The 24,131-nt window shown below is 43.5% G+C and overlaps 1 protein-coding gene across 1 annotated transcript in view; it reads left to right on the top strand.

Moving 5' to 3' along the window:
* Nucleotides 1–2,886: 2,886 nt before the first annotated feature.
* add3a (adducin 3 (gamma) a) overlaps nucleotides 2,887–24,131 on the top strand; it is a 145,057-nt gene continuing 123,812 nt past the window's right edge. The window contains exon 1 of the mRNA XM_083765103.1: nucleotides 2,887–2,905. The gene's annotated coding sequence lies outside the window, so the exon portion shown is untranslated. The remainder of the gene's footprint in view (nucleotides 2,906–24,131) is intronic.

Raw genomic sequence — 24,131 nt, 5'->3', positions numbered from 1 at the left:
GATATGTTCCTTGTTTTTACCTTCTAACTTTGTTTCTTAAGGTGCTTTATAAATAACATTTAATTTTACTTACTTACATAACTTTTTAATGAGGGCTTGGTTTAGAAAAGATTATTTTGTGCTAAAGTAATATATTGAACAACATGTAGATGTTAAGGCTAAACTGGCATATGGCATTGTGGGGCTGCAGGACTGAGGACTCTGGAGATAAGTCAAGTGTAAAAAGCATTTTGTACACTTGTGTGCTTATGAACATTTACCACGTTATGTCCGCATTGATACAGAAATTAATGATTATTAAGCGAGCGACGCGTGTACAGTGAGCGGCGCGCGCTCTGGTGCTTGGCTACATGGCTACTAGCCGTGGCTAACGCCAGGGCTCCACCGGGCGCGTTGCATCTCCGTCGCATGCGTCAACAAACGAACCGGTTCAATTTTAATGGTGAACCCTTCATTGATTAAAAGGGGAACATTCTGTGATGGTGACGGAGACGCGATGCTGACGCGGCCGGTGGAGCCCCGGTGTTACGGACAATTTACTCTGTCAACTAACGTAGCAGACGATAACTTGGTAAATGGTGGAGGAGTCCTGCAGTCTATGCTGTTGCGTGGTGTTGTTTCGTCAGTTTATATCCATGAAGACGAGTCACGTCTGTCTGTGTGACAGACGTGGAGTTATTTTTGGGAACTATAACACGTCGCCCTTCCTCGACATGAGCTGTTTACTACATGAGGCTACAGCTCAGCGCAATGCTGTTTCCCCCTCTGCTTAGAAGAAAGGGGGCGGGGACTTTGGGAGTGCTGAAACTCAACAGAGTTATAAGCAAACCACGTCGTCCATTGGAGTGCCGTAGCAACGTGTGGTTAGCTTGTAGATCTTTTATTTTTTGTGAACGAAACCGTCGTACTGCAGAAGTAAAAATTACGGCATAGAACTGCATATATAGAGTGTGCATTCACTGTCTGATGCAGCACATTTATCGTGATGGAAACGATAACTCTAAAAAGCCATATCGTGGAGACGTTGTATCGTCCCGACGATAATTATCGCCATATCGTCCACCCCTAATCTGATCTCAGGTCAGAATGGGCTATTGACTCCCCTGCAGACTGTGCATTCAGATACAATCTGTACATGTGGTCATATAGAATATGGCGGCGCATGCAGCCATGCATGCAGGGTTCTTTCCTCGCTCAGAAGAATTGGCCGTTGGGGAGGTTGACTTGACCGTGTCATGATCTGTACGCGCCGGAAGACGACCGTGCGCGAGAGTAAAAGGCTGTTGTTGCCTTACCTGACAGAAATCTATGTATTTTCCTGTCATTTATGATTGTTAGATTAACAAAAATGACTATTATGCTTGATGAAAAACCCCAATGAACAAAATAGTTTACATTGTTTTTATTAGAATCTTGGTATGGAGAGGGAGGGGGGACCCCTCCCGCATGTTGCAAATAGTCTCCACTAAGTGGCATGCTATATGTTAAAATACATCTGAGGCAGCCGTCTCTTTGAAATTCCATATTTCCTAATAGCCAATTATCATTACGTTGGAATGTGGGCGTTAGCAGCGTTAGTCATAACACATGTGACGTGCCGCCTGCCCCGTAGCCCTCATGTACAGCCCGCTATGGGCTCCTATTGGGAGCCGTCTTCCATACTGTGTGTTGACACAGTTGGTGTTTGTGCAGAGGACAGAGATGGCTATCAAGGGCAGGTCAAGTCCCCCAGGCTGCCTACAGCCAGGCCTGCTGTACAATCTGAGACCCGGCCCACTCCCACAGTGGAAACTGTAGAGGAGAACACACACGTAGAGGAACCCTCCATGCATACACGTGAGCAGTATAGCACTCGCACACACACACCTCTGGGGGCTGGGGCTCATAATATACACAGTGAAATCCTCAGCGTCAGCTTAATGTGACTCTGAGAGGGTACCAATATAACCCAATGGGCCGCCAGAGGATCATTCGGTTACATTATGTACCCTCTCAGAGTTACAAATGGATACAGTAACCCTTGGAGAGAGAGAATGAATTAAGACCATTTCCAACAGAATCTCCTCCTGGAAATAATGTGTGGGTTTCATAAGACCAATGTTTATACATCTCCATCAGCTATAGTTGATTAGGTACTTAGGGTAAAAGGGAAATGTTTATTGTTTTATCCCACACTTTTCACATAATTAAAGTCCTAGAACAAATGGCAAGTCAAATGCAAGCATCATACTTTGACACTGTAGTATCATTCTAGTTCTTTACATTTTGATGAGTCTGTGTTGCACACAAACTATATATTTTCAAAGCAAATGAAAAGGTTTCACGCTGCCCTTGGCGAGACTACAGGGAGAAGACTCCCCTTTCATTTTGCATCTTCAGGTCTTAATTTGTGTTTTTCGTCTGTGTGCGAAAGACTTCAAATACAGATATTTAAACCAAACATACAGTATGTCTGCATCTAATTGTTACACTGTCTGTTTTGAAAGTGCTGAGCCTCAGACAGAAAATATGATGTGTTTTATCCTATTCTGTACGGGAACCCATTTTGGTGTCAGCATCATGTCGTGCTTTAGCTATTTAAAAATAGCAGATCTACAAGCTCATATCGCGCCACCGAGTGGCGCGATACGAGCTTGTAGGTCTGCTATTTTTGAAAAAAATCGAAGAACGACTGACATTTTTAGAATCTGATCTCAGGTCAGAATGGGTTCATCAGACCAGTGTGTGTCCGGCGGAAACCTCGTATGAATCTGATCTCAGGTCAGAATGGGTTATTGGATTGCAGTATCCGCCCCACAGAAGGCCAGGACGCAGAGAGTAATCATGTGTTTTGTCTGTTTTCATCCCATAGCTGCTGAGACGGCATTAACTGTAGGACCGGATCAGGCATCCCATCCCCTGAGAGGTAAGGATTACAACATCAACAAACTACATTTTAGCCACTTAAAACTAGCAAAACACCTGATATTGGGTCGACACGTCAACTGAGTGTTATTTTACACCATTAGCATTCATTCCTCATTTTCAGCGAGGGAAGCACTAGAGTCAGTGGTATGTCAAATGTAGCCTCTCTAAGCTTTGAGGTGGAGTGAGAGAGAGTTCCCGTCAGTCTCTCTGCGCCTCCGTACTCCTTTCAAGGACAACTTAAGTAAAATAAATGAGTATGAGACGTCTGACCGCTTTTTTGGAAAACCTTGAACAAATGACATGGATTTAGTCGGCGGTAACCTAATGGCTCTGTCCTGGCCTGGCGTTTTACTGGTCTGGAAGTAATTCCGTAAACGGGGAAACGGTGACAGGCTTGTGCTGCTCGTCTCTTCCCCCCCCCCCCCCCCCCCCCCTCTCCGTTGTGGTCGGGAGAAGTGACCAAGGATCGTTCACATTCATCATACGATGACTGTCCTCGGTTTATTAAGAACACACAGCATGATGGATGAAAGCACAACAGTACAATTATCAGTTTTCATTTCACTCTGGCTCTGAGTGTCAAAATTAACCCTAAAGGGTCGGGTCTTCACTTGAACTCCTAAAAGCTAGAGGGTGCAACCATAGCTGTGTCACTGGTATGAGCATCCATCTGCTGGCTTAAGCAGTAAAAGCAACGTCCCTTCCCCTCCCCCAGGCACCAGCAGAAACTAAACCCTCACTTTCCCTTAATGTCGTTCAGCATAGTTTTCTGTTGCCGTGCCGCCGCTCCTCTCTGGACTCAAAGGAAGGTATGCAGGGTCAAGTGTCACTGCATGTCAAGGAATGACGGTGGCACTGCCTGCTTCAGCAGCAGAGCCTTTAGCTGCTTCAGAACCTTTAGCTGCTTCAGAACCTTTAGCTGCTTCAGCAGCAGAACCTTTAGCTGCTTCAGAACCTTTAGCTGCTTCAGCAGCAGAACCTTTAGCTGCTTCAGAACCTTTAGCTGCTTCAGCAGCAGAACCTTTAGCTGCTTCAGAACCTTTAGCTGCTTCAGCAGCAGAACCTTTAGCTGCTTCAGAACCTTTAGCTGCTTCAGCAGCAGAACCTTTAGCTGCTAAACCTAAAGCTCACATTTCCAACCGCTGTCTTTTTCTAACCGTTACAATTTACAATTTAGGCATTTAGCAGACGCTCTTAATCCAGAGCGACTTACATTAAGCAGGAACAAAAAGCATGGGAATACATCACAAAAAAGCATTTATCATGAAACATGCGTAAGCTAAGAAAGTAACAGTGGAATATCTATATTATGAGACTATACATATAAACTATACATCTATACTACTATGCTATACATATGTACTATGGCGTGCTATGACTATATACAATGCAATTATAGTGCTGTCTACATAACATGCTATAAGTCTATCAAATGCTATCTAAGTCTACCGAAATGCTAAGTGGGGTAGGATAGGATAAGTGCTATGGGCCATGATGGAGTCTGAAAAGGTGGGTTTTCAGACTACGGCGGAAGATTGGGAGTGATGCTGCAGTTCTGACTGCAATGGGAAGTGCATTCCACCCTTCCTACACTTGCATTTAGCTGCTACTAAATCCTCAAGCTGATGTTTTGTCCAATTCAGTGGAGGAGGGAAACCATAGGCTGTTGTTATCCCGTCCACATAACAGTAAGATAGTGAGAAAACACCTGCTTATTTCACACCGCCAGCAGCCCTCCCGGGACATGAGAGGTTTAATTGTCCTGCACGCGGACGGACACGCCATGCACCGACCACAGCTGCCACACCTCATTTACATTTTTTTCTCCTCCTGAAACGCTTCCCTTCGCTTAACTTTTTGTCAACTGTACTCGAATCCTGTAAAAGTCTCACTTGCTTGTTGCTACAGTGTAACAACGTTTACAGTGCTGTGATAATCCCTTACCGTACCTGTTAGACTGTTCATAGTGACACCAGAGCAGTCGGTGGTGTTTCCACTCTCCCATTCAATCTTCTAAATCCTCCCAGTTTTCTGAAATAAATATTTTCACAATTTTTCAAAAATAGCAGACCTACAAGTTCATAGCGCGCCACTCGGTGGCGCGCTATGAGCTTGTAGATCTGCTATTTTTCAATGGCTAAATTATAACATAATGTTTAAAACACCAAAAGGGGTTCCCACCCAAAATGGGTTTTAATACACAGTCAACTCTACTCTACTATATTCCTCTCCTGCGTGGAAGACTCTACATCTACCACTCTACCCAAGATGCAATCCCCTCTTTGTAGGAGCTTCAGGCTGTACTATTTGTACATACTCTCAAAGAATAGACAGAGAGACCATCTCCAATCACTGCAGATGTCCTATAGTTAAATTGGATTATTCTGGAGGGAATGTTAGCCAAAAGTAGCAGAGCATTGTGATCTTTTAGCTATTTTTGTACACGAGAAAAAAGAAGTCTATACACTTTATAAATACTCCATACAGGAACAGGATTGGTCAAAATAATGTTATACTCATTGAAATCTGTTCAGGATTGCAGCTTTAAATGAACACAGGCGGTTTTTACAGTGTAGGGACTGGCCCCTCTATCTGCCATTGTCATTGTCTCTTTCTTTCCATAATGTGTCTCTCGGTTGGGATAGTTTTTTAGAACATCGCTCTTGTCTACCCACTAGTCCCAGGCCAGGTTGGCCTGCTGCCCAGGACAGGAGGCCGCTGGCTGGGCCAGGGAACAATACAGAGACACTTGCTGACGTGTCTTATTATGTGGAATAGCTCTGGGGTTGCAAAGTAAGCCAGGCCACAGCTGGCGTTCCCCCCCCTATCGCTGCACTGTGTCCCCATGCGCTGACTTACCAAGGTTAGTGGCTGAATGAAAGATTATCACTGTACACATACTGTACATATTGTGCACTGTATCTTTGGCTGGTGCAGGTATACTGTATGTACCGTACGAGTCGGTTTATACTGTGGGCTGTGTGCAATATACAGTACCCTCCCTCCACTGGACACTTTGTTCTCTCTGACTTGTCAGGATTCTTACACTACACAGATTGATTGATTGATTGAAATATTTATTAACAGTTTGTAGAATTTACAGTACATTTTAAGCACAAACTCAATACAAAGACTGTCAACTGTGAGTGGACGACCCAATTAAGCATTACACTTGTTTACAACAGGGTCCACATTGTTCAATTCATCAAAACATTTAAAGACATACAAACATTTAGAGACATACAAATAGACATTTCTATGTAGCTAAATTCATCATATGGGAAGCAAAAAAGGGAAAAGATACAATATACAGTGAGGGAAAATGGGGTGGGGGGGGTGGGGGGGATTCAGATTTTACAGAGGCCAGTTTCGAATTGCAGCCATCCGTAGGTGCCCTTTGAGAGCGGTTTTGAAGGAGTCAAGGGATTCACATGTCTTAATGACTGTTGGTAGGGCGTTCCACATTTTGGTGGCATAGGAGCGAAAAGAATTTTGTCCCTTGTTTGTGCCGAATCTGGGTTGTACATGGTTTGTTGCACTCCCTCTGGTGTTGTGGGTGTGGACTTCGTTTACATTAAGGAAGTATTTAGACAGGTACATGGGTATCTTGGTGGTGTATCGAATCTTGTGGACCAGACCCATTGCAAGATGCTGTACTCTGTCGTCGACCCTAAGCCATCCCAGCCAGTCAAAGTGGGCAGGGGTGAGGTGGGTCAACAGGCCTGGAAACAGTATGGAAAACCATTTTTGTTATTTTGAACATTAATAAATAATCTTCATCTATAGAGATTTAAGGCCTAGCAAGCAGTAGGGCTGGGCAATAATGTCAATAATATTGTGATATAGCATAAGTGACAATGTAGCAAAAATGAGTTGCCATCTACTTTTATATATACTGTATATACATAATGGGCCTCGGGACCCAGGGGTGGTCTTTTAGATGGGTCCCAGGGGGACATACAGGGAGTCCTACTTCAACCACGTACAGTACCGAGTACAGTATTGCATCCCAGGACCCCCCGGAGGGAGGGTGACATGATGGCGTGCTTTTAACCCATTCTGACCTGAGATCAGATTCTAAAAATGTCTTCTACATCCTGACAGTTTTCTGAAAAAGCCATGTTTCTATGTCAGTCGTTCTTCGATTTTTCAAAAATAGCAGACCTACAAGCTCTTAGCGCGCCACTCGGTGGCGCGCTATGAGCTTGTAGATCTGCTATTTTTCAATAGCTAAAGCACGACATGATGCTGACACCAAAATGGGTGCCCGCCCAAAATGGGCTAAGGATGCAGGATGCATCCTTAGCTATTTGCATCACTGTATTATTTATCGTTTTGTCACATAGGCCTATTGCCCAGCCCTAGCAAACGGTCACTTCCAGCCCCACTGACCAGACAGACGTACACCGCTGTGGTCAGTGATGTATGGTGTTGGGCTGGAGAAGGCTGCAGCATTTGAAATATATTTGGCGTAGACTGCATGTAAAACGGATGTTCCTGAATGCGTGTCCGCCTTTTTACAACTTTACTTGAATTGTGTTCAAGTTAATTTGTTTTGTGTATATGTATTTATACTCTATGTCTGTAGTCTGAAATGTCCTCGCTGAGGATATTAAAGTTCTCTAATCTAATATGATCTCGTTTGAAGAACTGCCAACCGCATTCTGTTGATTAGTGTCAGACTCTCTTGTGTTTCATAATAATGTCCGTCTCATTGGTCGCTAATGATGTTATGTGCTTTTGTGATTTATTCATGTACATGCAATTTTAGAGGGAAAATGACAACTAAGCCATCTGGCTAAGCTCCATTTATAAATTGAACAGCAACAGAAAGTGGATTAATGACTGATGTCATAATCCAGTTAATGAGTCGCATACATAGTTCACTGTGTGATTTACTGTATCCTGCCCTGATTGTTGGTTCGTAGAGGAAATAGACATTGTGACCGCTCATGCCTTTGTGTCATAGTAAAGTATTGCTGCGATTAATGCAAGTTAACTATGGTCAGATAAGTACAACATCCACAACAGCTCCATTTCTCTGTGGTTTGTAAGTTTGGATTTCTAGCCCGTTAGCAAAAGGGATTTAATGCCTGATTGATTGATTGATTGAAATATTTATTAACAGTTTGTAGAATTTACAGTACATTTTAAGCACAAACTCAATACAAAGACTGTTAACTGTGAGTGGACGACCCAATTAAGCATTACACTTGTTTACAACAGGGTCCACATTGTTCAATTCATCAAAACATTTAGAGACATACAAATAGACACTTCTATGTAGCTAAAGAACAGAACAGGAATTCATCATATAGGAAGCAAAAAGGGAAAAGATACATATACAGTGAGGGGAAAGGGGGGGGGGGGGGTGGGGGGGGATTCAGATTTTCCAGAGGCCAGTTTCGAATTGCAGCCGTCCGTAGGTGCCCTTTGAGAGCGGTTTTGAAGGAGTCAAGGGATTCACATGTCTTAATGACTGTTGGTAGGGCGTTCCACATTTTGGTGGCATAGGAGCGAAAAGAATTTAGTCCCTTGTTTGTGCCGAATCTGGGTTGTACATGGTTTGTTGCACTCCCTCTGGTGTTGTGGGTGTGGACTTCGTTTACATTAAGGAAGTATTTAGACAGGTACATGGGTATCTTAGTGAAGTATTTAGACAGGTACATGGGTATCTTAGTGAAGTATTTAGACAGGTACATGGGTATCTTGGCCTGATTTATACTTTGTTTGTTGCACGCTGTGTCGTACACCTAAAACCTACAAGCAGATCTACAAGCTCACAGTCGGCACGCAACTACTGTAAGTAGGACTAACTGTATAACAGGGCTTTAGTGTTGATGTACGTCAATACATCTATTGGCATATTGACTAGACGAACAAATAGTAGTCCGTCCAACAACATATCGATGGCCTTTTCTCCTCCCTCTTTTCCCTCTCTCTCTCTCTCTCTCTCTCTCTCTCTCTCTCTCTCCCTCTCTCTCTCTCTCTCTCTCCCTCCCTGTCTCTCTCTCTCTCTCTCTCTCTCGTTAATGTATTCCATTCCTGTAAGGCAGTCTAATGTGACTAATATCCAGGAGAGAAGAGAGGGAAGGGAGGCGGAACAAACAAAGCAGACATTCTCCAGGGTTATTATGAGGTCTCCACTGAATCATGCCTGAAACCTGCTGCAAAGACTAGATTCAACTTGACTTCATTGTCTGTCACAAGTATATTTCTTTATGTCTTTTCTGATCCAGTGGTTCTTTGTAACATCAACCTGATGGCAGTAACTGCAAGGATTAGTGGAGGGGGTGAGAGCAGGGGACTTAATGTACTTGATCAGATTGGCTTCCCTGATCACTGACTGGGTGTACACACTCTTCAGACAGGGGGTTACTTTTGGGTGAATCAATACTTTTTCATTAGTTGTGTGGGATAGTTTTGTATGGTGTGGTGGTGTTGCACCAGGATGAAATGCTGAAGGTGAACTAAGATTGAATTAGTGTTCTGTAAACCCAGGTTAAAATGCTTTTGCTCACAGCTGACATGTTGGTTTGTAAAGCCAGATATATACATTGTTGTATGCCATTCGATCGGCTGAGCGCAACTTTGTTCTATAACCGACAACAAATTACATGTTTATTCTCACCCCTCTATCCCACCATGCTTTGCACACTCGGGCTGCGTTCGAATTCATTCCCTATGCCCCATATAGTGCACTACTTTGGGGTTCCGCCATTTTGTTATAGTGTCCGAATATGTAGTGAGCATTTTTGCACCCTCATGTAGTGGCAAATCTGCCCCATAATGCATTGCTCAAGCTCGCTCTTGAGCGCACATGCACGCGTTATTTTATTTATAACAACAATTCATTTGCAATAGTATCACCCAGGCCCTTTATCACAAACGTAGGCTAAATACATGCATGTGAGACACATTAATTGTGTCCAAACATGTTTTATTAATATTCATTAATTCCTGCCATGAAAAAAAAAATGTTATCTAGGCGGCGGCCTATAGATAGTAATTTATTGGACTGCTGTTTCTGTTAACACCAAACGTCCGTATTGTGAGCAGAGCTACTTTTGCCGTATATTACAATGCAAATAAAAAGTACATGACCCCGCGGACCTATAGCGCCCTCTACCGATATTGACGTCAGAGTCGGTGCTCCCCATACAGGGAGTATTGTCCGAAATCATCACTATAGAGTCCACTAGAGTCTGGATCCCCGTATGGGGGGTAGGGAGTAGGGAACAACCCTATAGTCTGGATCCCCGTATGGGGGTAGGGAGTAGGGAACAACCCTATAGTCTGGATCCCCGTATGGGGGGTAGGGAGTAGGGAACAACCCTATAGTCTGGATCCCCGTATGGGGGTAGGGAGTAGGGAACAACCCTATAGTCTGGATCCCCGTATGGGGGTAGGGAGTAGGGAACAACCCTAGCAATTCGAACGCAGCCTCAGAGTTACACTAATAGTGCTTTTCTCATCGGCACCCTGCTTCTGCTCGACATTGACATTCAAGAGCAGCTCCAGTATATCTCGACCTTCTACATTTGGCCACTGGGCAGCTTGTCAGGAACAACGGGGGCTTTTGGGAAGGTGCTCAAGGTGACCTCAGCGCTTGTTAGCGAGGGAGGGGAAGAACATTGTTCACTCTCCATCCACACCCATATTTTCTCTGGCAGTCTAGAGAGACGTAATCAACTTCATGATTATACTCTTTACTTAACTTTTTTTGTATACTGTAGCTCTAAACAAAGTTACTATGTGGTTTAAATAAAACTGATAAATGAATGAAGAAATATAATAATTTAAACATGATAAAAAAACAAGGCATGACATGACGCATGGTATTTACCGTGCAGTGTTAAGTTCCAGTAGATGTCACATCTACAAGGCAGCACTCACGCACACACAGTCACCGTCCACTCCCTCCCGGAATGACTGTGATACTTTGATGTGTGCATAAATTAGGGCTGTCCCCGACTAAGGATTTGTATAGTCGACTGATAGATGAATACATTTGCTGTTAGTCGACTAATAGTCGACTGAGCAAAAAAACAAAAAAAACAACAACATATTCTTTTTTTTTTGCCCAATTTTTTTTATATAAAAATACAATATTTACAAAAATATACAAAAATATTGTATTATTCCACTAGGTCTGTGGGGGACATAAACACATTTGAACATTCTTTTTTTTTAACAACTGAGAGGCTTGTCATTAGCCAGATTGAGCACAGCAGGTGAGATTGAGATTCTAGAGTCTATCAGGCCTGCAGCGCACTGTGCGATTCAAGGCACAGGCAGTGGCACATTGCCACACAGGCAGACACACTCCACATGCACATTGGAGATTTGAACAGTCAGAATGTTCAAATGTGTTTATGTCCCCCACAGACCTAGTGGAATAATACAATATTTGTGTATATTTTTGTAAATATTGTATTTTTATATACAATTATTTGGGGCAAAAAAAAAGAAAAAAAAGAAAGATGAACATCGACTAAGAGGTGGTCAGTCGACTGAGACCCGTTCCGATCGATTAGTCGACTATTCGACTAATCGAGGTCAGCCCTAGCATAACCCATTCTGACCGGGAACCCATTTTGGTGTTAGCATCACGTTATGCTTTAGCTATTGAAAAATAGCAGATCTACAAGCTCGTATCGCGCCACCGAGTGGCGCGATACGAGCTTGTAGGTCTGCTATTTTTGAAAAAAAAATCGAAGAACGACTGACATTTTTAGAATCTGATCTCAGGTCAGAATGGGTTAATCAGACCAGTGTGTGTCCCGTGGAAAACCTCGTATGAATCTGATCTCAGGTCAGAATGGGATAAATTCAGCGGTGTCCTCCGAGGCCACGTTTTGACGTGGCGGTGGCAGAGAGGGAGCTGGCATGACAATAGCATAGTGTTCCTGCTGTCTGTCTGTCTGCTCTCATTGCTCCTAATCATTTACATGGCATCAAGACTGCCCTTATCTCCCATCGGCCCCAACACCGCATGCTGCACGGCGCACCGCATGTCGGCATAACTCTCTGTCTGTGTCTCTGAACACACACACACACACACACAGACAGATCTGTTTGATCAGCCGCTTTATGTGTGCAAAAATGCCAGATCTGTCTGTGTCTCATGAAATAGACAGACATTAACCCATTCTGACCTGAGATCAGATTCATACGAGGTTTCCACTGGACACACACTGGGTCTGATTAACCCATTCTGACCTGAGATCAGATTCTAAAAAATGTCAGTCGTTCTTCGATTTTTTTCAAAAATAGCAGACCTACAAGCTCGTATCGCGCCACTCGGTGGCGCGATATGAGCTTGTAGATCTGCTATTTTTAAATAGCTAAAGCATAACGTAATCTAACACCAAAATGGGTGCCCGGTCAGAATGTTTGCAATGAGATGAGATGATTGCTGATGTGAGGTTTTGGTTTTTCACAACTTTCACGAGGGTGCTGATGATGTGGGAACGAAGGCACCTCAAAAGTGATGGTGATGATAGACGGAGTGACGGAAACCAAGCACTCAGCGTGATGACGTAATGAAGCACTCGTAGTATGTGAGCGTTTTATTTTTGGATATCAATCATAGGAAGCAGGGCAACCTAACCTTGACCTGGAAGATTGCGCAATACTTTTCACCACGGTGCTAGATTCATTATCAAGGTCGCGTTATGTAAGCTTATGTTGCGTTCACACACACAGGCAGACACAAAGACACTGTGGTCTACTATTCATTGTCAATGGAAGCCAGCAGCGACATGATGATGCAGAGACGCAGTGATGCATGTAGCTGCTCCAAAGGATACTCCCATGTATCTTTGCGTCTTTGCATCTGCCCGTGTGATGTGAACGCACCATTATAAGGGTTGAGCTCAGAGGAAAACTCAGACCCAGATGGAGACACACACAGAAAATAGAGACATACAGTTTAGATTTTTGAAACAGACATAATACACACAGACACTCCCTATCTCACTCTAAGGCAGACAACAGAACACACACACACACACACACGTGTGCATGCGCGCACACACACACACAACATACAGAATAAGCACAAACATTCCATGATTTGTGGTTACCAGTGATTGAGTGTTAATAAGAAGGGGTGTTTCTCTGATGCGCAACAGCTGTGTGTTTATGTCTATGTGGGGGGGGGGGGGGGGGGGGGTGTGTGTGTGTGTGTGTGTGTGTGTGTGTGTGTGTGTGTGTGTGTGTGTGTGTGTGTGTGACACAGCAGTTTTGAATATGAACTGTCAAGATATTATTGACCAAAGTCGAGTTCTGGTCTGGTTGAAGTGGTCATAACCAGCCAGCAGTCATATCACTCAAGGTTTATCACCAGTTGTTTGTACAAGTGTGTCTGGGCGGTGGTTTAGTGGTGGAGTTTAGGGTGGACTCCATTCTGGGTGTCATCATGTGTCCTTAGGCGCCCAACAAAAGACAGCCTAAACTGCTTGAGGTCCACCAATCCCCCCCCCCCACCACCACCACACACACACACACACACACACACACACACACACACACACAGACACATGCACATTTTTCATCAGTCAATACAACAACATCATTTATTAGAATGATATTATATTAGAACTATATGCCTTGCATTGCATTGCTGCACGGCCGAATCGCGATGCATTGCTGAATTATTATTATTATTATTATTTTTTGACACCACTAATATGCACACATTGACCCATAAGCATATGTAAATCGTAACTCATAAAATATGCACAAATGCATATACAGTTGACTTTGAAGCGGTGAATGCCCACAAACGACAGCTTTGTCCTTGCTACGAGGCCGGGAGAGTTGAACTGCACCTCACACACACACACACACACACACACACACACACACACACACACACTTTGTTTGTGTCAGGCCAGTTCATGGCTCCATTTGTCTCAATAGGCTGATTCATTAGAACTTCCTCATAACATGAGTGGTGAAAGGGCAGAAAAATAGAGGGGAATGGTAAAGGTGTGGATAGGATGCTTTTTATAGAGTTGGCGTTCTGTCGTCAGCGCTGACAGGACCTGGTAGGAGTCAAGTCAAGCTGGAGTTGTCATAAACTACAAGGGGTGAGTATTAAATATTCAGTGGGTGCATGAGGCTGAAATGGGTTTTCTCAAGAGGGTTGACTGATATCTCCCTCAGGCACCTTTGCTCCTTTGCTTAGCAAGGAGACAGTTGAGGTGGTTTGGGCGGTAGTAAGGTAAGGATGCCTCCCCGGGGAGATGTTCCTGGCATCAGTGGCATGCCCAGCTGGGCGGAAGCCACGGGGCATTGTATCTCCCTGCATGGCCTGGGGAACGACTCGGGATCCCCCAGTCAGAGCTGGCTGGTGTGGCGAGGTGAAGGGTAGTCTGGGGTCCACTCACTGCAGGAACTGCTGCCCCTGTGACACGACTTCAGATAAACGGTTGAAGATGGATGGATGAAAATGTTAACAACAAAGACAGGAGTTCGTACTTTTTTGCAGTCCCAACATCAGCCTTTAGTGTACCATATAGTATACCATCATAAATCCCTCATCTCTATGATCTCTATTGAAAAAGTCTGGTTTGGATCCTGCACTACCTATTGGCTATAGGCCTATTTCAAAGCTCCCTTTTATTTCAAACAACAACTTTTAACTGTTTTAAATGAGCACAATATTTGAGACAAATTTCAATCCGGTTTTAGACAAATGCACTCCACTGAAACCGCACTTTTAAGAGTAACAAATGATATAATGATGGCATCAGATGCCGGGAGATGCTCAATTTTGGTCTTGTTGGACCTTAGTGCCGCTTTCGACACGATTGATCACCCCACACTAATAAATAGGCTCAGGGATCGGGTAGGGGTTACTGGGAAGGCCCTTGACTGGTTCACTTCCTATGTTTCAGATAGGACATTTTCAGTGGCAGTAGGTCCCCATATCTCAGACTATGTTCCCCTCTCCTGTGGGGTCCCCCAAGGTTCGGTCCTGGGACCAACCTTATTTGAACTTTATATGCTACCCTTAGGTCACCTTATTAGCACTTTTAATAACATTTCTTATCATTTTTATGCAGATGATATCCAGCTTTACTATTCTTTTAACACTAAGTGTCCTGCTGATTTTAATTTTGATATTTTACTTTAATGCATATCAGCCATTAAAGCCTGGATGGCAAATAATTACCTCCAGCTAAATAACGACAAAACTGAGGTACTTATTGTGGCCCCTGAGAATATTGTGCCTAATGTTTTGGACTGCATCGGGCCCCTCAAACGCAATGTGCGTCCAAACATCAGGAACCTTGGCGTCAATTTTGACCAATCCATGCACTTTGACACTCATATTAAATCAGTTTACCCGGACATGCTTTTTTCACCTCAGAAACATCGCCAAGCTTAGAGCAATAGTCTCACACAGAACTGGAACAAATTATCCATGCATTTGTTTCCTCAAGGCTTGATTATTGTAACTCTCTTCTCACCTGCTTAAATAAAACCACCATGGACCGCCTTCAAATGATCCAAAATGCTGCAGCCAGACTACTCACTAGGTCCAGCAAATTCTGCCACATCACCCCAATCCTGGCCTCCTTGCATTGGCTTCCGGTGAACTTCAGGGTTCAGTTCAAGGTACTTGTGCTCACCTTCAGAGCGATGCATGATCAGGCCCCTGGCTACTTGATTGACCTGGTACCTCGTTATGTGCCCAGAAGGGCCCTTAGGTCTGCAAATCAGGGTCTATTAGACCCACCCTCCACCAAAGTGAAAACTAAAGGTGACAAATCATTTCAGGCCGTAGTAGCAGCCAAACTTTGGAATGCTCTCCCACTAGCACTGAGATTTTCCTCCTCTGTGGGCATTTTTAAAAATAGCCTCAAAACGTTTATTTTTAAACAAGCATTTGTGGATGGTTCAACCTGATTTTAATTAACCTACCTTTTGTTTTATGATGTACGCATGATGATCATATTGTTGTCCTGTTGAGCTGAATTGTACAGCACATGTTTTATTCTGCATTGTTTTGCTTGTTTACCTTGTTCTGTATTTTTATTGTATGTAAAGCACTTTGTGAGTCCTCTCTGTGAAAGGTGCTATATAAATCAAATTTACTTACTTACTTACTAGATATGATATGCATTCTTTGCTTTATGGCTCGCATGTACTAAATAATGAGATGAACAGCCAGGGAGCCTCCTTGGACTGTAAGTGGATGCTGTTGAAGTAAAGGTCCACACTACTACAACGTTTAACGTTTCACAAGTGTTTTTTAGCAGGGATAATCTTCGTCCATCCATGCTGTCCGCCTGAAAGCGCATATCACATTTGACAATTGAGAGACGTTAAAACCTTCCATGCAACAGTAGACTAGTCACAACATCAGATATGTTGATGTGGTCTGTAGACTAGTCACAACATAAGATATGTTGATGTGGTCTGTGGCGGCGTGGCCTTATCTTCAATGTTGTTGCTCTCAAGCATTTGTAGCATACTGTGTTTGGTAGAAGTTAATGACAAGATATTTTAGGCAGTGTACTCAAGTGTTTTGATGTTATCTGGTCCCATGAAGATGTTGGCTTTTCAGACTTGTCGAATTATGATTTAACCCATTTTGACCTGAGATCAGATTCTAAAAATGTCTTCTACATCCTGACAGTTTTCTGAAAAAGCTATGTTTCTATGTCAGTCGTTCTTCGATTAAAAATAAATAAATAGCAGACCTACAAGCTTGTAGCGCGCCACTCGGTTGCGCGCTATGAGCTTGTAGATCTGCTATTTTTCAATAGCTAAAGCATAACACAATGCTAACACCAAAAGGGGTTCCCTTGTCAAAACGTCTGCATGCTATCTTTGTAAGTACCGGTGCTCCATCATCGTACGGTTGATAATGCTGCTGGACACGGAGATGGACACAAATCGGTTGAATAATAGCCTGCCTCTCTTTGCATATTGGTAGTTAGAGTTTTTATTTATTCAACATGAACTTCAATTTCCTTGAGAGAACTGCATCTGAAAGTCCACTGGCGACCTGCCTGGAATGCCTTGTATGGGATGAGGAGAGTGTGGAGATCTGACACGGGACATGGGAGATGACCTCATTCTTTCTTTTTTATTCTTTATTTACCCAGGGAAGTAGCTGAGCACAGGTTCTCATTTTCAGCAACGCCCTGCACATAGAAACACACAGACAGACAGACACACACGCACACACACACACATTAAAACCTGGGAGCTGACCAGTACAACCACAGTCTTGTGTCAATGATTTGTCACGATCCGAGTTGGCTTTGTCCGCGGCGTAAAGGCTCATACATAGTCTGGATTTACGGTGGTGGGGTGACCACCGAACTACAACATGACGTCACGAGCCGCGGTGAAGAGCAAACCACCGCCACCGCTCCAGCCCTTCTCTCTGTTTTTACTCACCACCGCTCAACGTTATTTCAGCTCCGGTGGTCAGCTCACCACCGGAGCGGTGGTCACCTCACCACCGAAAATCCAGACTATGAATAGGCCTTAACCATATTTTTATAAATACTTTTTGAAAAGCCTATGGAGAAAATGAATGGAGAATCATTTCCTGGGCCACTCGTCGTTCTGAAAGGGGGCGGGACTGCGACGCTCTATTGGACAAAAAGGTAGACGCCTCCTTCGGCTCTGGGGGCGTGTCTCTCTTGGAGGCATTGATTGGAGGCAAGCTTTTCCGAGATTCCTTGCGAAGCATATCGCGGAAGCATCACGCATCAAGGGGATGTTCAGTAGTCCAATCAGAGGCGCGACTCCCTTTTTCCTAGCGGCACTTGCTTTAGCAATGTAAACGTTTGTTTGACATGAGAGAGTAATAATGTACGACTGTCTGCTTAACCTGTTTAGCACAGGTGTAAATGTTGTCACCTCGGGTTGCACAGGTAAAGCAAATATTGGACGACTATGGTATGTCTTATATTTGGTTGGCCCAAACATTCACTGGTTGAAGCGAAAAGTTGAACAAAAGTTGAAAGATCAGTTTTTGCAAAAGTGGCAAAGTGAACTTAATAATATGACATCATGTAAAGTTTACGTTTGAGTACAAACAAGAGTTTAAATTAGAAGAAATACCTGTTATGTGAAAACCATAAGTACTAGTAAGTAGTAAGTACAGACAGGCCATTTGTAACTTTAGGTTAAACAACACAAGACTCCCAAAGGTCACTGGCAGATATAAAGGACTGGAAAGAGGATTTGTAATCTATGTAATGAAAACGGAGTCGGAGATGAGTATCATGTTGGAATGTAAGAATACTAGCATTATGAACTTCAGACAAAAATAACTGATCCATGCCCATCTATGTTTAAATTAATTTCATTACTAAAAATGAAAATCTAAAGAAATCTACAAAGCGGGTGCTTTTCTGAAAAGTGTTCTTCCACCTTTGCATGTCTGTATTGTATAGTATTTATGAATCTGTGCTTCATACCATGTGAACATGGACGCGAGTTAAATAAATGATGATGTTTCCTCATGCCAATAAAGCTTCCTTGGATTGAAGTCCCGGAAAAGACACACTGTGATTGGCCAGTAGTCACTTGAGTGGCAGCGACGCAGTGCACCTTCTGCACTTCCTCTTGACTTCCGCCTTCGTTGGGAGACACAACACGCCAATGCACTGCAGCAGCCAATCACAACACGCCAATGCACTGCAGCAGCCAATCACAACACGCCAATGCACTGCAGCAGCCAATGAGGCATCCATTTTTAAACTAGAACAAGTGCCCGTTGGGGGGTGACCAGGTGTGATCAATTGGCTAATTAATGGTGAGGTTGCGCATCATTGTGATGTCAGAACAGGCCAGCTCCATATATGGAGATCTATGGGTGATCACAGTGCCTGTTGAGGGGGGGGGGGGGGGGTGATCAGGTGTGATCTCAGAACAGGCCAGCTCCATATATGGAGATCTAGGGGTGATCTTGATTTGTTGATCTTTCCGGAGCATGGGCAGAGGCTTTAGTGCTGGTTCTGGACATCTGACGGACTCGGCACCGGGCCCTGTTGTGGTGTGGAACGTGTGTGTGTGTCAAACTTGGCAAACGTTTCTCGAGTGACGAGGATTCCAGACGTACTCACGTACTGTACGTACACACAGAGACGTGGTGCATTTATAATAGGATATCTATGGCTTCCAGACGTACTCACGTACGTACACACAGAGATGTGGTGCATTTATAGTAGGATATCTATGGCTTCCAGACGTACTCACGTACGTCGTACACACAGAGATGTGGTGCATTTATAGTAGGATATCTATGGCCCTGGATGGCTTCTACACAAGAATGCCACGAATGGCACTTGATGTAACATGAGCCGACCACATCAGAAACTACTTGGACCTTTGTGGAGGCTTCAAAGGGACAGTTACAGAGATCTCCATATGGAGATAAGGGACACAGATAGACTGAGAACAACAGATACAGAGATCTCCATATGGAGATAAGGGACACAGAGAGACGGGTATTCTAAAGGCCTATTCATAGTTTGGATTTTTGGTGGTGAGGTGACCACCGCTCCGGTGGTGAGCTGACCACCAGAGCTGAAATAACGTTGAGCGGTGGCGAGTAAAAACAGAGAGAAGGGCCGGAGCGGTGGCGGTGGTTTGCTCTTCACCGCGGCTCGTTGTGACGTCATGTTGTAGTTCGGTGGTCACCTAAATCCAGACTATGGCCCTCATTTATCAATCGAGTGTAAAATCTGCCACAGATTCGAGTGCAGGTTTTGTAGTACACCCACGTCGCCACGGCATTTATAACGTGATCGCAAACAGCTGATCCTTCCTTAATTTTGTTCTCACGTTAATAAATGTCACGGCTGAATTTGATCTGGCACGCCCTAAGAAATCAAGCCTCGCCCTCGTTTTTGCGACATGAACAACGGCAATACGTTTCCTGAAATGTTAAATGCCGAAAATGTCGGTAATTTCGGCGTGCGCCCATATTTTGGCGTACGCACGGTTGATAAATGAGGGCCTAAGTATGAGCCTTAACAAGCCCCCCTGTCAATATGATTCAGACATATTGGTTGGATCGGCTGTGCGATGTATACGTACTTACGTAGGTGTTAGGGCTGTGTAGTGGCACGAACTCTAGTTATGAATAATGGCTAAGGCTCCAACCAGTTTTTCTTTCCCCAAGAGATAGCAGCATTCCAGATATTTCACCCATGGGCTGTTATAACAACCTGCTATGTACGTACCAGGCACTGATCGTATCTCAGTAACCTTTCCTACATCAATTGTTTTTACGATGGAATAAAAACATTGTTGTTGTTGTTTTTTTTGCAGAGGATAAAAATCATGTGTTCTTAATTGCACACGTTTCCTAGAAATGCTTTTCTCCCCCAATACCTCATCTCACATTTATTTTATTTTGACCGGCAGTGGAGTGGAAACGATGCTTTTTTTAATCTCATGTCATCATTCCTGAATCTCTGGCACGTGGCGTGGAAATACTCGACGCTGTTGTTGAGTGGAACGGGTGTCGTAACTAACTAGTTGGCAATATGATCTGTTTGTCTGGGTTCCTCCCTTTCTGTCTCCATGTTAAACCCAGTGGGTTCTCCTCTTCCAAACGTCAGATTTATTTCATGTCTTATTGGCCCTCACTAGTCCACTGGTTCCATAACATTATGTTCACCACGCATTCTGAGTTGCTCAGGGGTCGCAAGTATATCCTGCTCTCTGTTTTTATTTGTTACCTTTACTATAATATATTTTTTAATAATGGGGTATGTGAATGTATGTGATTTTAATGCGTTTTGTATGTCCCTGGGAAACACTAAATTTCTCTATTGGGTCTCCAGCTGAAATGTTTGAGCGATCCTAGGAGGACTAGGTTTGTAGGTCATATACTAGGAGATATTTTTTGTCTTTATTGTTTTACCTAAAATGGTAAACAGATGTATTATTAGCCTATGTTGTTACTTGTGACCAGCATGCATTCTAAGGTCCTATTAAGACCTATTCTAAGGTCTTAATGCAACTATAATTTTGCATACAGTACAAATGATTGACTGACTGTCAAGACTTTAAATGAGGTGAATTGAATTTGAAATAATCTCTTTGATGGCTATGATGAATACTTTTGAGGGCTATTTGTTTTAACTTATTTAAATACAGTACCTGCAGCCAGTTTTCTCTTGTTCTCCTACCTTTATGAATTCCTTGCTATATTGTGAATTTGACAAAGGGCAGCTCTTGATCTGATGGCGGATAAAAGACATTACAGTGCGTACAGTACCTCTGTCACATGGCGTTATATTCATAACGGGGAGGTCAAGCGGTCACTGCCTAAACCCCCACCATCCACATCACAAAGTGGGCCAAGAGATACCCCCAGGGCATGAATCAGCCATATTAAAGGAGAATTCCATGCTAGAATGCTTTCTTATCTTTCTTACCTTTCTTTGTAGTTGTTACGTCCCCATCAAAGAGGTCCAGGTGTTTTTTTGTGCAAAAACTCCTTATTGGCTATTTCCTCTACCATAAGCCCTCAATGAATTGCATTGCATTGAATGGGAATTGAATGGGGCTATGGGGTGTTATGCTAATTCGCTTATTTCCATCGAAAGAAGTAGTAAAGTGTGCCGCTTGGGATATTATTTACATTATGAAGAGAGGATATATACAAAGAAATTATAATTTTGAGCGATGGAAATAACCGAATTAGCACAACACCCCATAGACCCATTTAATTCCCATTCAATTCAATGCAATTCATGTAGGGCTTATGGTAGGGGAAATAGCCAATAAGGAGCTTTTGCACAAAATAACACCTGGACCTCTTTGGTGGGGACGTAACAACTACAAAGAAAGGTAAGAAAGCCTTTTAGTATGGAATTCTCCTTTAATTAGCTTAGGAAATATATTATTTGAACAACCAATGTAGTCTAGTGCTTGTGGCCATTTGCACGTGTTTTTCCAGTTATTAGAAATGTATTTACACATGAATTATTAATATTAAATGTTATCTGCAGTGAACATAAAGTTTCTCCAATCCACGTGATGTTAATGATTTACATTTTACTGATTTGCAATTGCATACTAACTATACTATGGGCTCCATTTTCGTCACCGCTAAACCCCTTATCCCTAAACTTTGAATAGTTAAACTAGCCAATCTATAACATTGACACGTGAGCTTGTAGACTGGCCATTTTAACTATTCAAAAATGTTTTGCAAAATAGTAAAAAAGGCAAAGAAGTTTAGGGATAAGGAGTTTAGTGGTGATGAAAATGGAGCCCATATATATATTGTGTGTGTGTGTGTGTGCGTGTGCGTGTGTGTGTGTGTGTGTGTGTGTGTGTGTGTGAGAGAGACATGTGAGAGCTAGGAATTTCTATTTTCTGCACACATGGCTGAGCAGTGGGGTACAGTAACACTCTGATGCATGTACAGCACTGACCCAGTTTGATATGAATTAGGCCACGGGACACAATTTGGACTGAACATTTCACAGTCATTGAGCTCAGCTGGGGACCACCTGGAACCTCCTCTAGGATGGCTGGCGCTGCCCGTATATCCCACGTTGATGGGAAGAGGCCTGTCCATTCAGGTTACTGTGGCTACAGTGCACAATCTGCACAAAAGTATATGTCGGTGTGTATTAATGGAAGCACTTTGACAGGCAAGTGCTTTGCAATTTGTTGATTTACGCACTGTGTGAAATCTGCCTTGGGTATTCTAGTACATGCAGTCGCAGTATACTATGTGGTGTGACATAATTGTTATCCAGCACAGATTTACATCTCCACTGACTATAAAGCTTACACTGTTCAACTTGCACTATAATTTCCTATAATGATAGGTGCTTATTAACGTGCATTATACACACACACACACACACACACACCAGCCACCCTCTGCCTGGCTACAGTACTTCATTTTCCTCTGACGTCTTGCTGAAGGACTCGGCATGGAGAGTCACAACCGGTAATCCCCGCTCATAAATAATCCAAAGTTGTATCCCTTTTTAACTGGTGGAGAATGCTGTGGGCAAGAGCAATCTGCACTCCACTCCACTCAGCTATGCACTAATGTTAGACCAGGCATCTCTCCAGCCCGTACTATGCAAGCGGGGACTGCAGTGCAGAGCGAGGACAGGTTTATTTTGGGACAGGTATGCCGAGTCTTGCTAGGAGTAGATGTTGAAATTATTTAGAACTTTTAGTTGGGTGTAAGTAGAACTCGATAGCATTGTCTGATTAGCATGTTTTGATTCACCTGCAAACGTACTTATGTCACAGTTAGACATTTAACTGCCTTGATTTGAGTTGGGTAAAAGGACCATTGAAACGTCTGCATGGTGAATACAGGTCTTTTTTTACAGCTGTTTGCTGTAAATTACTTTAGACAAGACGACAGTATGTTGTCCTCCCCAGCGCAACATGATGGCATTACCAGTAAATAGTTTCCAATGTGGCAGATTGGTAGCTTTCATCCTCAACGAGGGATTGATCCTCTCCTCCTTGACAGATTTTTTACTAACATAAAACCACACTCACCACACTGACACAGCAAGCAGGGAATCCCTGCCACTTAAGAGTCTGACAGCTGGATATATACAGTAGCTTGTCCGGACAGCATCCACCCCAATCCCCTTCTCTCAACTTGAATAATGGAATTGATTTAGGGTCATCTAAGAACTGCCTGCTTTGCTTGCTTGCTGTCTGACGACAGTTGGCTGTGGACTATAGCGGAAAAGCATTTATTTTCTTTGCCTGTGATTATGTGTCTTTTCTGCTCACGTCGGCAGTAAAAACCAAGCGCCAAATGGATGCACGTCTGAAGGAGGAAGTGGCAATTAAAAATGCATTGGATACCACAGACGGTGGGAAGATTGTTTTCTGCAGCGATCGACTGCAAATCACTCTAACACAATCATGTCATGTCCCGCCTTTACAGTGCACCCAACGCCAGTTACCTCATTCCACCAGAGGAATGGTTTGGAAATGGAGGCTTAATGAGCATGGGTGGTTGCGTTAAGAGTTAAATGCCAAGCAGTGCCCTTTTCTTTTAATGTTTTAGGGTTTCGCCTTTATTTTATATTTTTTTATGAAAGGACAGACAGTAGGCTGACAGGAAATGGGGGAGAGAGATGGAGGGGAAGACATGCAGTGAAGGCCGTCTGGGTCGGGAGTTGAACCTGCGGCCACACTGCCAGACTGGATTGCCAGCCAATGTGCCTGAACCACTG

This window comes from Protomyctophum parallelum (assembly GCF_964188405.1).
Source record: "Protomyctophum parallelum genome assembly, chromosome: 5".
Taxonomy (NCBI): domain Eukaryota; kingdom Metazoa; phylum Chordata; class Actinopteri; order Myctophiformes; family Myctophidae; genus Protomyctophum; species Protomyctophum parallelum.
The sequence above is the reverse complement of the archived record's forward strand: the minus strand, read 5'-3'. Positions and strand labels throughout refer to the sequence as shown.